The sequence below is a fragment of the Herpailurus yagouaroundi genome, unplaced genomic scaffold, assembly GCF_014898765.1.
Source record: "Herpailurus yagouaroundi ecotype Mexico unplaced genomic scaffold, PumYag 28, whole genome shotgun sequence".
Lineage (NCBI taxonomy): Eukaryota > Metazoa > Chordata > Mammalia > Carnivora > Felidae > Herpailurus > Herpailurus yagouaroundi.
In genome coordinates, this window is record NW_024412376.1 from 122,661,927 (window position 1) to 122,672,917 (window position 10,991).

Here is a 10,991-nt window from a genome sequence, read left to right on the forward strand (position 1 = left end):
GAAAGAAAGAAAGAAAGAAAGAAAGAAAGAAAGAAAGAAAGAAAGAAAGAAAGAAAAGGAAGAAAGAAAGAAAAGGAAGAAAAGGAAGGAGGAAAGAGAGAGAGAAGGAGGGAGGAAGGAAGAAAGAAGAAAGGAAAGTACTTGATTCAACTTTATAAATTATTAAAATTACAAAAAGAAAATGTTTATTTCATACATGAGTCCCTTCCTTTTCCCTATGGGGAAGTCAAATGATATAAATATAGGCTTTGTGCCTTTATCCTATTCTCTGTAATTGAGGGTGAAATTGGGTGAAAATCTTACAAAGCAGTATTTTTCAATCTGCATGTCACAACCTATCAATGGTTATGAAATCTGTGTAGTGAATCTTGACCAGAATTTTAAAATAACATAGAATATAAAAATCAGAGTGGAATACATGTTATTAATAAAATATAATAAGGATAAGTGTTGTTCTCATAAAACTTGTACTTCAGATACGTGTGTGTGAATGTGTACACATTAGTTGTGGTATAAAAGTGTATTTTTTACTCTTTGTCCAAGTCAAAAGCATTTGAGATTCACTAGTGCAGGTCTCAGGGTATGTGGAAAGTAATTGCATACACAAAGATAACTCCCTAGAGTATCTTTAATTGGGAGCCCCAACACAGAAACAGGATGGTACAACTTTTATCCATTAAAATGTATGCCACAATCTTATAGGTTTCAAACTGACTCATTTTTTCCAGGGGTTAACTTTGCTTTCTCTACCTGCTGTATAGTATCATTGGCGATTTCCATCTGTTCCAATGATCTTGTATTTCATGGCAACTGTTAGACTTCTTCAGTTTTATCCATTTTAAAATTATGGGTGCATGTTTTTTATATCGAGAATTTGTTCATTTCTTGCTACATGGTGGATTCCTGAATTTTATGTTATTTTTCCTTTAGTTTTAAGTTATATATATGTTTTCCATATGGAATCTATCTGCCAAACATATGGAAAAACAAAATAAAAACACTGAAGATCAAGCCATTTCACCAGCCCTTTGGGTTGCCCTTACCTCCTAACTTAACTCCTTCTTCCTGCTCTTCTCTGCTTTCCTCCTAAATATTGCATTGAGAAGGCATATTGGCATTCCTCTCTCTCAGCCTTCACTCTGGGGGAAGGGCTGCCATGGTATAAATAGACCAATGGAAAAGCCTATGTATCAGGGAACTGAACACTGGCTAACAGCCAACAAAGACATGAGCTCTGACAACGGCCACACAAGTGAGCTTGGAAGTGGATCCTCCCCTAGTTGAGCCTTGAGACGACTGAGGATCTGTCCTGGCTGACAACATAATTGCTTCCTTGTGAGAGACCCTGAGCCGAAATGAAGGACCCAGCAAAGGTGTATCTGGATTCTTGACCCACAGAAACTGTGAGATAATGTTTGCTGTCTTAAGTTGGTATGATTTGGGGTAATTTGTCACACAACAAAGGGGCAAGTCACCCATTGTTTGAGCTTTGGTAGGAGATGTGGCTCAGCCTCTATCAGAGGTGTTGAAAGGAGCCAGGTATGGTTTGTCCTCAATTCCTGATGAATTTGGGCACATGTGAGCACATGACCCAGGCTCACCCTATCCAGGAAGGGCCTAGGATTTAGCGACCTAAATCCCTAAAGAAGTAGGGATGGCTGAGGAATGATTCTTTACAATGCCCTCCCCTCACCCCCAGCTACACCAAGTGTTCCACAGCAGAGGTACCAATGCCAACTTCCTAGCAAGACTGTTCCTTCAGAGGACTCTGGCCCTCAATTTCCCTTATCTTTAAAATGGAGATAACAACAGTTCTTTTAATGTAGGTTTGCTGTGAAGATTACATGAATCCAAATGAAGTGCTTAGGTCAGCATACCGGCATACAGTAAGTGCTATTTTATTTTATTAAAAACATTTTTTTAAATGTTTAATTAGTTTTGAAGGAGAGAGAGACGGAGAGTGAGCGGGGGAGGGGCAGAGAGAGGGAGACACAGAATCCTAAGCAGGCTCCAGGCTCCGAGCTGTCAGCACAGAGCCAGATGTGAGACTCGCACTCACAAACCATGAGATCATGACCTGAGCCAAGGTCAGACACTTAACTGACTGAGCCACCCAGGGGCCCCTAGTAAGTGCTATTTTAACGTTGACTTTTATTATTATTTTACACGTGAGGAAATTAAGGCCCAGAACAATAATTTGCCAGGATTGGAACTCATACTGAACAAGTGGAAGGGGATATAAGAAAATGGGAGCTCCTTACCCCTTTGCTTTTAGGAAACTTGCAGAAAGATGCTCTAAAATTGAGAGTTGCTGACACTGAAGACAGAGAATCAATGGGAGAGTTTTGAGTAACAATGTGGAGTCATGCTTTACCACTCCCAAGGCATTTGGTCTCCCCTGCATGGGATAGAGTTCAGATTCCCAGTGTAGTTTGCTTCTTCAGGGTTGAGCTGCTAAGAAACCTTGAATTGAGTAGTGGGATCAGGGCAGCTCCACGTTTTCCCTGTGGGCTATCTCAAATAGTTAACACTTACCGTGTGACTGGCACTAGTCTACCACATGCTTTTTTTTTTTTTCTTTTTTTTTTGGCATTAACTTATCCCAGAAACCTTATGGGGTAGTTATTATCTCCATTTTACAGATGAGGGAACTAAAGCACAGAGAAGTTAAGTAACTTACCCAAGGTCACACAGCTAGTGAATAGCAGAGCTTTGAATTTGGGCAGTTTAGCCTCAGATTATGCTCCTAACCACTGTGTTTCCTTGCCTCTCAGGTGAAGTGGTTCAGTCCTCCCAACCTCTAAGCAGTCTCGTGCAAGCGCTCAGCCACTACCTCATGTGCTGGTCACTATGGTCGGCTGAGTGCTGGTGCCCAAAGATACCCAAATCCTAATGTCCAGAACCTGTGAATGTTACCTCGTATGGCAAAAAAGATTTTACAGATGTGATTAAACAGAGATTATCCCAGATTATTCAGGCAGGCACTAACTGTAATCACAAGTGCCCTTTGACAGGGAGCCAGAGGGGATTTGAGTAGAAAAGAGCAAGTAGAAGACCTGAGGGTGGAAGCAAGAGGTTGGAGTGATTCAAGGAAGGAGTCCGGAGTTAAGGATGAAGGCAGCCTCGAGAAATTAGAAAGGGCAAGAAAATGGATTCTGCCATACAGCACCAAAAAGAGCCACTCTGCCTACAGCTTGCCTTTAGCTCAGGAAAACTGATTTCAGACTTCTGACTTCAGGAAGTGTAAGAAGGGGCACCATAATGGCTCAGTCAGTTAAGCATCCGACTTTGGCTCAGGTCATGATCTCATGGTTGGTGAGTTCAAGTCTGGCATCGGGGCTCGCTTCAGATCTTCTGTCTGTCTGTCTCTCTCTCTCTCTCTCAGCCCCTCCCCCACTTGAGGTCCTCTCTCTCTTCCTCCCACTCTCTCAAAAATAAACATAAACAGGGGCGCCTGGGTGGCGCAGTCGGTTAAGCGTCCGACTTCAGCCAGGTCGCGATCTCGCGGTCCGTGAGTTCGAGCCCCGCGTCGGGCTCTGGGCTGATGGCTCAGAGCCTGGAGCCTGTTTCCGATTCTGTGTCTCCCTCTCTCTCTGCCCCTCCCCCGTTCATGCTCTGTCTCTCTCTGTTCCAAAGATGAATAAACGTTGAAAAAAAAAATTAAAAAAAAAAATAAACATAAACAAAAAAAAAGAAGCACCATATTGCAGAGATGCTGAACCAAAAAAAAAAAAGTGTAAGAAAACAAATTTGTGCTTTTTTAAAGCCACTAAATTTGTGGTCATTTGTTACAGCAGCAATAGGAAACCAATACAGTCACCAACTTCAAGGGTGCCTCATTTCTGGGGTCACGGCATTAGGGCAGGGATTACAGGCAATTCTACCCCCTTCGTCTCTGCCCCCCATCAGTCATCTGTCACATCATATGCCAGCAGCTTCCATTCTTTCATTCACATATTTACTGAGTGCCTCTTAGGGTCTAGGCACTACTAGAAGTCCTGGGCTTATAATCAGCAGTAAACAAGACAAAAATGTTACCTCACAGCTTCCATTCCAATGGAAGAGAGAGACCAAACACACACAAATGAAGAAATAAATTCTCTGAAGACAATTTGTTTAGCTTAGGCCTCAGTCATCACTCACCTGGGAAACTTCACCTGCCTTTTCATGAAAGACATCCTTGTCCAGTTTCTTTGTGAGCCAGACCCTGTGTGAGGCTCCTTCACTCTTGGGCCCCCTCACCCTAACCAATGCATTTACCACACCAGAGTTCTTTCCTTTTTTAAAAAATTTTAAAAGTAATCTCCATGCCCAACATGGGGCTTGAACCCATCACCCCGAAACCAAGAGTTGCGTGCTCCACCACCTGAGCCGGCCAGGTGCCCCCAGTGTTATTTCTTCAATGGCCCATCATCTCTGAGGGATCAAGACCAAATTCCTTAGCATAGCTCAAAAGATCCTTCTGGCTTTGGTTCCTGCTCCCCACTCAGCCTCTTCTCACCCTTCCCTTGCTCTGCCTGACCTTGCCCTCCAGTTCAGCTGACCCGCTGGTGTTTTTTTAACAAGGCCAGGACCCTTCTCTAGGCCTTTGTCGGCCTACTCACCTGCCTAGGATGCCCTTCCCCATTCCTCTTATGGAAAGCCTTACCAGGACCCCCAAGTCTGGGTTGGTTTTCCAAGGTTGGTCTCCTCCTTGGGGAATGGGACTGCCCACTTCATTTGTCTTGGAATTGTTAGTGTGCTGTACAAAACCTCCAGGCACACAAGAAGCCCTCATAAACATTTCCTGAATGAACGAGTGTAAGTGAAGAGGTTTCGCACATCTAACCCTAGGAGTGAAGAGAAAGAAGTCATTCATGAGAGCTAGGTGTGCCTTTCAGAGAATGTGAAATTTCAGACATGCTTCGTGGAAGGGCCAAGGCTTGGCAGGGCTTCTCCAGGCTGGCAAGCTGGAGCGGGTTTTGGGAGACCAAGCTGAGCTTAGAAGGTTGGGGAGGAGGCTGAGGGGAGGAAGCTTATTAGTCATGGTTGCAGGAAGGAAGTTTGAAGAAAACAGAAAGGTTTTTAAAATCACCTTGTTGAGGTGCGTGGGCCTTCATTATTTAGGTGTCAGAAAACTATCACAGGAGGCAAGTTGTTGGGCTTCGATGTACTGGAGCATTAGGAGGCCCTTCTCTATAGACGTGTTACAAAGAGCCACTTCTTAACGCACGTCTCTGCCTGGTAAACCACTCATCCCTGAAGGAAAGAACTGGAATGCTTCTTCCTTTATTTGGGCCAGGCTGCTTTCAGATGGCTCAGACTGCCCCCCTGGGAAGGGAGAGGAAAAAGGTAGGAGGAAGAAGTCAGAGCTAGGAGGCAGTCAAGCCCCAGAGAAGACAAGTTGCTAGAGAAGCCCCAGAACCTTCAGTGGGCTGATTCTGCAATCGGAAGGCACTCTTAAAGCTGGAAGGGGAGTGGTATTGTCTTTGTGTCTAAAGCTTGTTTATTCCCCTGGGGCTGGTTCTTTGATTGCTGTGCTTTAGAATATTTGCATATCAATTAGACACAATGGGACAATAGTCACACAAACCTCCAGGTGGGCTGGTCTCTGGACAGAGTTGAAGGAAGGTTGACCTTCAACTCTTCTGGGAATCTCTACAGCAATTTAAGGGACTGAAGAGCTTATTCAGAAGATGGGCTGGGTGGGGCCCAAACTTGTATTCTTTTTTAACTGTTTTCAGGCTGAGAGGAGATAGGAGAGGATGACATTTCTCTCTGGTACCAGCTCCCCAGCTCCCCCTCACTCCAGCCCTGCGTGCTGCCACTTTTCTCCACATCCCCCCACACGCTGCCACTAAAAGGGCAGCACCCCACTCCAGTTGCCACCAGATGTAGAATTTTCCAAGGGGCTAGCATTTCTGGTTGTTCCTGATCTGTGAGTGAATCCTGATGCCAAATCTCTTCCCTGTGTCTGTGTCTTGATCCCTTCACCAGCCCCACATGGTGTCATTTCACTCAACATTTCTTTAAAGACTGGTGTTGTCCTCTCATACTGAAGTGGTTGCTACTAGTGACATTGTGGAACTTTTGCAGAAAAATGGAACCCTTCAGTGATTGAGGAATAAAAAATGTTTAAATATAATTTCAAAAAAATTGAGGACCTTATATACATAGACATCATGCCTCTTGTAGAAAAGATTGCTCATCACTAATCCATGCTTGGTTTACTGCCTTCTCAAAGTTTCACAGGAGAGGCATACAGGTCCCTTAGTAGCCAAGACTGTGGGATCTGTGAACCTTGAGGCTGTGTCATTTATTCCGGAAGCTGACACACAGCTGACATTCAGTAAACACATTCGTATATTTAGGAGCGAAGCCACCAGTAGTCTCTGGGCTGACTTCTCCCTCAAGCCCCACCCTTTCTGCATAAATCATCAACTCAGGTCTCACTCCTGCAAAACCAAACCAAACAAGTATCTCCATAACCCCTCCCCCACCTCACCCCACTCCCTCACTTGCCCCTGCGGCTTCCTTAGCTCCCTTTGTAGGAAAAAAGAGCTCCACTTCTATTCACTCACTATCCCCCAATATTATGAAATCTGCTTTGAGTATCCATTACTCACAGAAACTGTACCCACTACATTCGTCAGTAGCCTCTTCATTGAGAAACCAGTCCGGCCCTGTTTAGACTTTAGTGTGTGCTGTTGTTGATGGTTTTACCTGGACACGCTTCCATCATGGCTTCCCCAACGACATGCTATTCCAGTTCTTTAAGGACCTTTTCAGGCCACCTCTCCCCTCCTCCACTTCAGAGCCTTTTGTAATTTTTACTCATGACCTCATAAACACAGGAGTTGCCAAGGATTCTAATGCTGATCTCCACCCCCCCCCAACCCTTTCGCTCATCTAGACCATTGCTCCCAAATGTGCTCCACCTGGACCAGCAACATTGGCTTCATTGAGAGCTTGTGAGAAATGCAGAATCGCAGGTCCTACCTTGAGCTTCCTGCATCAGAATCCACACTTTTACTGAGTGACTCATCTGCACCTTAAAGTTGAAGAAATTCTGGTCTATAGCAGTGTTGTCCAATAGAAATATAAAGTGGGCCCCATGTGTAATTAAAATGTCTAATAACTACACTTAAAAAGCTGAAGAGATACAAGTGAAATTAATTGTGATCATGTAGTTCTTTTAACTCAATATATCCACAATGTTGTAACTTCAACATGTAACACGTATAAAAATTATGGAAATATTTTATGTTCCTTCTTTTGTAGTAAGTTTTTGAAATTCAGAGTATATTTTATACTTACAGCACACCTCAATTCACCCCACCACAATTTTTTAAAAATGTTTATTTTTTTTGAGAGAGTGAGGAACAGAGTGCAAGCAAGGGAGGGGCAGAGAGAGAGGGAGACAAGGAATCCGAAGCAGTCTCCAGGCTCTGAGCTGTCAGCAGAGTTGGAAGAAGGGCTCAAATTCACGAACCAACTGTGAGATGATGACCTGAGCCAAAGTAGGATGTTTAACCAACTGAGCCACCCAGATGCCTCCACTCTACCACATTTTAAATCTTCTATAGCCACATGGCTGATGCCTACAGTATTAGTCAATGCAGCTGTAGAGTTTAGCATGAATATAAGAATTTAGGGTTTCAAGTGAAAGAATCTGAGTGTGATCTAACTTCAGCACTTCTTAGCTTTGTGATCGTGTGCAAATTTCCCTCTCTGCATTTCCTTTCCTCATGTTAGCAGAGAATAATATTCACTAACAGTCTCAGTAAAGATTAGAGATAATGAATATAAATGTATGCAGCACATGATAAATGGTGACTATCTATACTTTTCTTTTTGGAGATTTATCTCATTACAGTAAAACCATGGTTTACGAACATAATTTGTTCTGGAAACATGCTTGTAAACCGAAGCATTTATATATCAAATGAATTTCAAGAACCATTGCCTCATGTGATATTCGGCATCATGTACTGCTTGTCATATTGCAAGACATTGCTCATTTATCAAGTTAAACTTTATTAGAAATGTCTGCTTGTCTTATGGAACACTCGCAGAACAAGTTACAACCCAAGGTTTTGCTGTATATGCAAGGTTTGCCTCCTTGATAGACAACATGTTAATTATTATTATTTGCAAAAGGCTTTTTATAAGTGTAATGGTTATTAAAAGATTGTTTTAGTGCTTCTTCATATGATTCTTCATAGCTGATTCAAAATGTAAACGATTTATTTTTTTAAGTTTTTATTTAAATTCCAGGTAGTTAACGTATCAAAATGTAAACAATTTAAATCTATTTAAATCCTTGCTTTCTAACGTTATATAATGGCAGACTCTGGAGCCAGACTTCCTAGGTTCAAATCCTAGCTTTGTCACTTACCAGCTGTGCCTCAGTTTCCTCATCTAAAATAGGACTCCTAATAGTCTCTATACTATGGAGTTGTTGCAAAGAGTAAATACATAGAAATTCCTCACACCAGTACCTGACCCATAGAGGTGATGTGGGATTGTCGAGCCTACCAAAGAATTCTTGAGATGTTTTAGGTGCAGAATGGTAGTTTGGGGCACCTAGGTGGCTCAGTCAAACGTCCAACTTCAGCTCAGGTCATGATCTCACGGTCTGTGAGTTCGAGCCCCGCATCAGGCTCTGTGCTGACAGCTCAGAGCCTGGAGCCTGCTTCGAATTCTGTGTCTCTCTCTCTCTGCCCCTCTCCCATTTGTGCACGCACATGCACACACTCTCTCTCCGTCTCTCTATCTCTCAAAAATAAATAAACATTAAAAAAAAAAAAAGGAATGATGGTTTTATTACAGCACAGGGACAGGACCTATGGACAGAAAGAGCTGCATTGTGATTGTGGGCAGTGACTGATAATATAGGGGTTTCTATCCTATGGAGGTGAAGGTGCTACAGGAAATTGAGTCTAGAGTTCCTGAAGGTCTATTAGTGTTTTTCTTGTAAATCATTAAGACAGTTTCAAACTATAGTGGAGTTTCATGCCCTACATGACTGTGATCTTTATTAATTGACCATTTGTTTTTCCCCTTCATTTGTTCTTAAGCAGTTACTAGTGCCTGGGGAATGTTATATATATATATCCCACCTTAAGGGGGGCGAGGTTGCAGGTGTCAGTTCATGTTTTGTCCTCAGCTTGCCTTTTGCTCTCTCATCAGGAGACACTACAAATTATAACAATAATAAAGGGCCCATTAACAAAAACAATTATGAAGAGTTTGGGGGTATTGGAAATGCCTATGTTATGATGTTAAATAAAAGAAACAACACAAAATAGTTCTTATAGTATGATCACAACTATATTTAAAACAAAGAAGCTTAGGGATGCCGGGTGGCTCAGTTGGTTAATTGTCCAACTCTTAATCTTAGCTCAGGTCATGGTCTCACAGTTCGTGGGTTTGAACCCCGCATTGGGCTCTGTGCTGATGGGGAGAAGTCTGCTTTGGATTCTGTCTTTCCTCCTTTCTGTTCCTTTCCCACTTGTGCTCTCTCTCTCTCTCTCAAAATAGATAAGTAAACTTTAGAAAAAACAAAAACAGGGGTGCCTGGATAGCTCAGTCAGTTAGGTGTCCAACTTCACCTTAGGTCATGATCTCATGGTCCGTGGGTTCGAGCCCCACACTGGGCTCTGTGCTGAGAGCTCAGAGACTGGAGCCTGCTTCAGATTCTGTGTCTCCATCTGTCTCCACCCCTCCCCTGCTCATGCCCTGTCTCTATCTCTCAAGAATAAATAAACATTAAAAAAAATTTTTAGAAAAACAAAAACAACAAAGTAGCTTAGAATTGTGGCTAGGGGTGAGACACTAAATGTTAATTGTGGTTGTGTTTGGTAGATAGAATTTTCAGTGATTTTTTTTCTTTCTGCTTTTTACAATATGCATTAATTTTATAACAAGGAAAACCAAATTAACTTTATTTCCTAAATTGTTTATTGGCTGAGAGAATGGGCTCTGGAATAAAACTCCCTGGATTTCCTTGAGGGCTTTATGTTAAGTGAAATAAGTCAGACAGAGAATGGACAAATACTGTATGATCTCACCGACATGTGGAATCTAAAAAAAGCCTAACTCATAGAAACAGAATAGAATGCTGATTTCTGTGGTTCTGATGTGGAGGAAATGGGAACATGTTGGTCAAAGAGTACAAATTTCTAGTTATAAGATGAACAAGTTGTGGGATCTAATATTCATCATGGTGACTACAGTTAACAGAACAGTACTGTGTTATATCCTGGAGAGTTGCTAAGAAACTGATGCAGCCACTCTGGAGAACAGTGTGGAGGTTCCTCAAAAAACTAAAAATAGAACTACCTTATGACTCAGCAATTGCACTACTAGGTATTTACCTAAAGGATTCAAAAATACAGATTCAAACGGGTACATGCACATGTTTATAACAGCATTATCAAAATAGCTAAATTATGGAAAGAGCCCAAATGTCCATCACTTAATGAATGGATTAAAAATGTGATATATATTAATGTTAACATTAATTATTAATAATATTAATAAAATTAATATGCACATATATGCGTGTAATGGAATATTACTCAGTTATCAAAAAGAATGAAATCTTGCCATTTGCAATGATGTGGATGGAGCTAGAATGCATCATGCTAAGTGAAGTAAGTCAGTCAGAGAGAGAGACAAATACCCTGTTTTCACTCATATGTACAGTTTGGGAAACAAAACAGATGAACATATGGGAAAGAGGAAAAAAGAGAGGGAAACAAACCATAAGAGACTCTATGGTAGAGAACAAACAAAATTGATGGAGGGAGGGGGGGGGGGGATGGGGGGGGGGGGTGATGAGTATGGAGAGGAGGGCACTTGTGTTGGGCACTGGGTGTTATATGTAGGTGATATGGGTCATTAGGTTCTGTTCCTGACACCAATATTACACTATATCTTGACTGGCTGGAATTTGAATAAAAATTTGGAAGTAAAAAAAAGTTGTTGAGAGTAAATCTTTTTTTTTT

At 42.1% G+C, this 10,991-nt stretch overlaps 1 long non-coding RNA gene across 1 annotated transcript; it reads right to left on the bottom strand.

Annotated features, from left to right (window-relative positions):
* Nucleotides 1–5,059: 5,059 nt before the first annotated feature.
* Nucleotides 5,060–6,780, bottom strand: LOC121035227 (uncharacterized). The gene is made up of 2 exons (XR_005792814.1): nucleotides 6,703–6,780; nucleotides 5,060–5,310 (listed from the first exon to the last, which is right to left on the bottom strand). It is a non-coding gene; the product is annotated as an uncharacterized LOC121035227 (long non-coding RNA).
* Nucleotides 6,781–10,991: the final 4,211 nt, after the last annotated feature.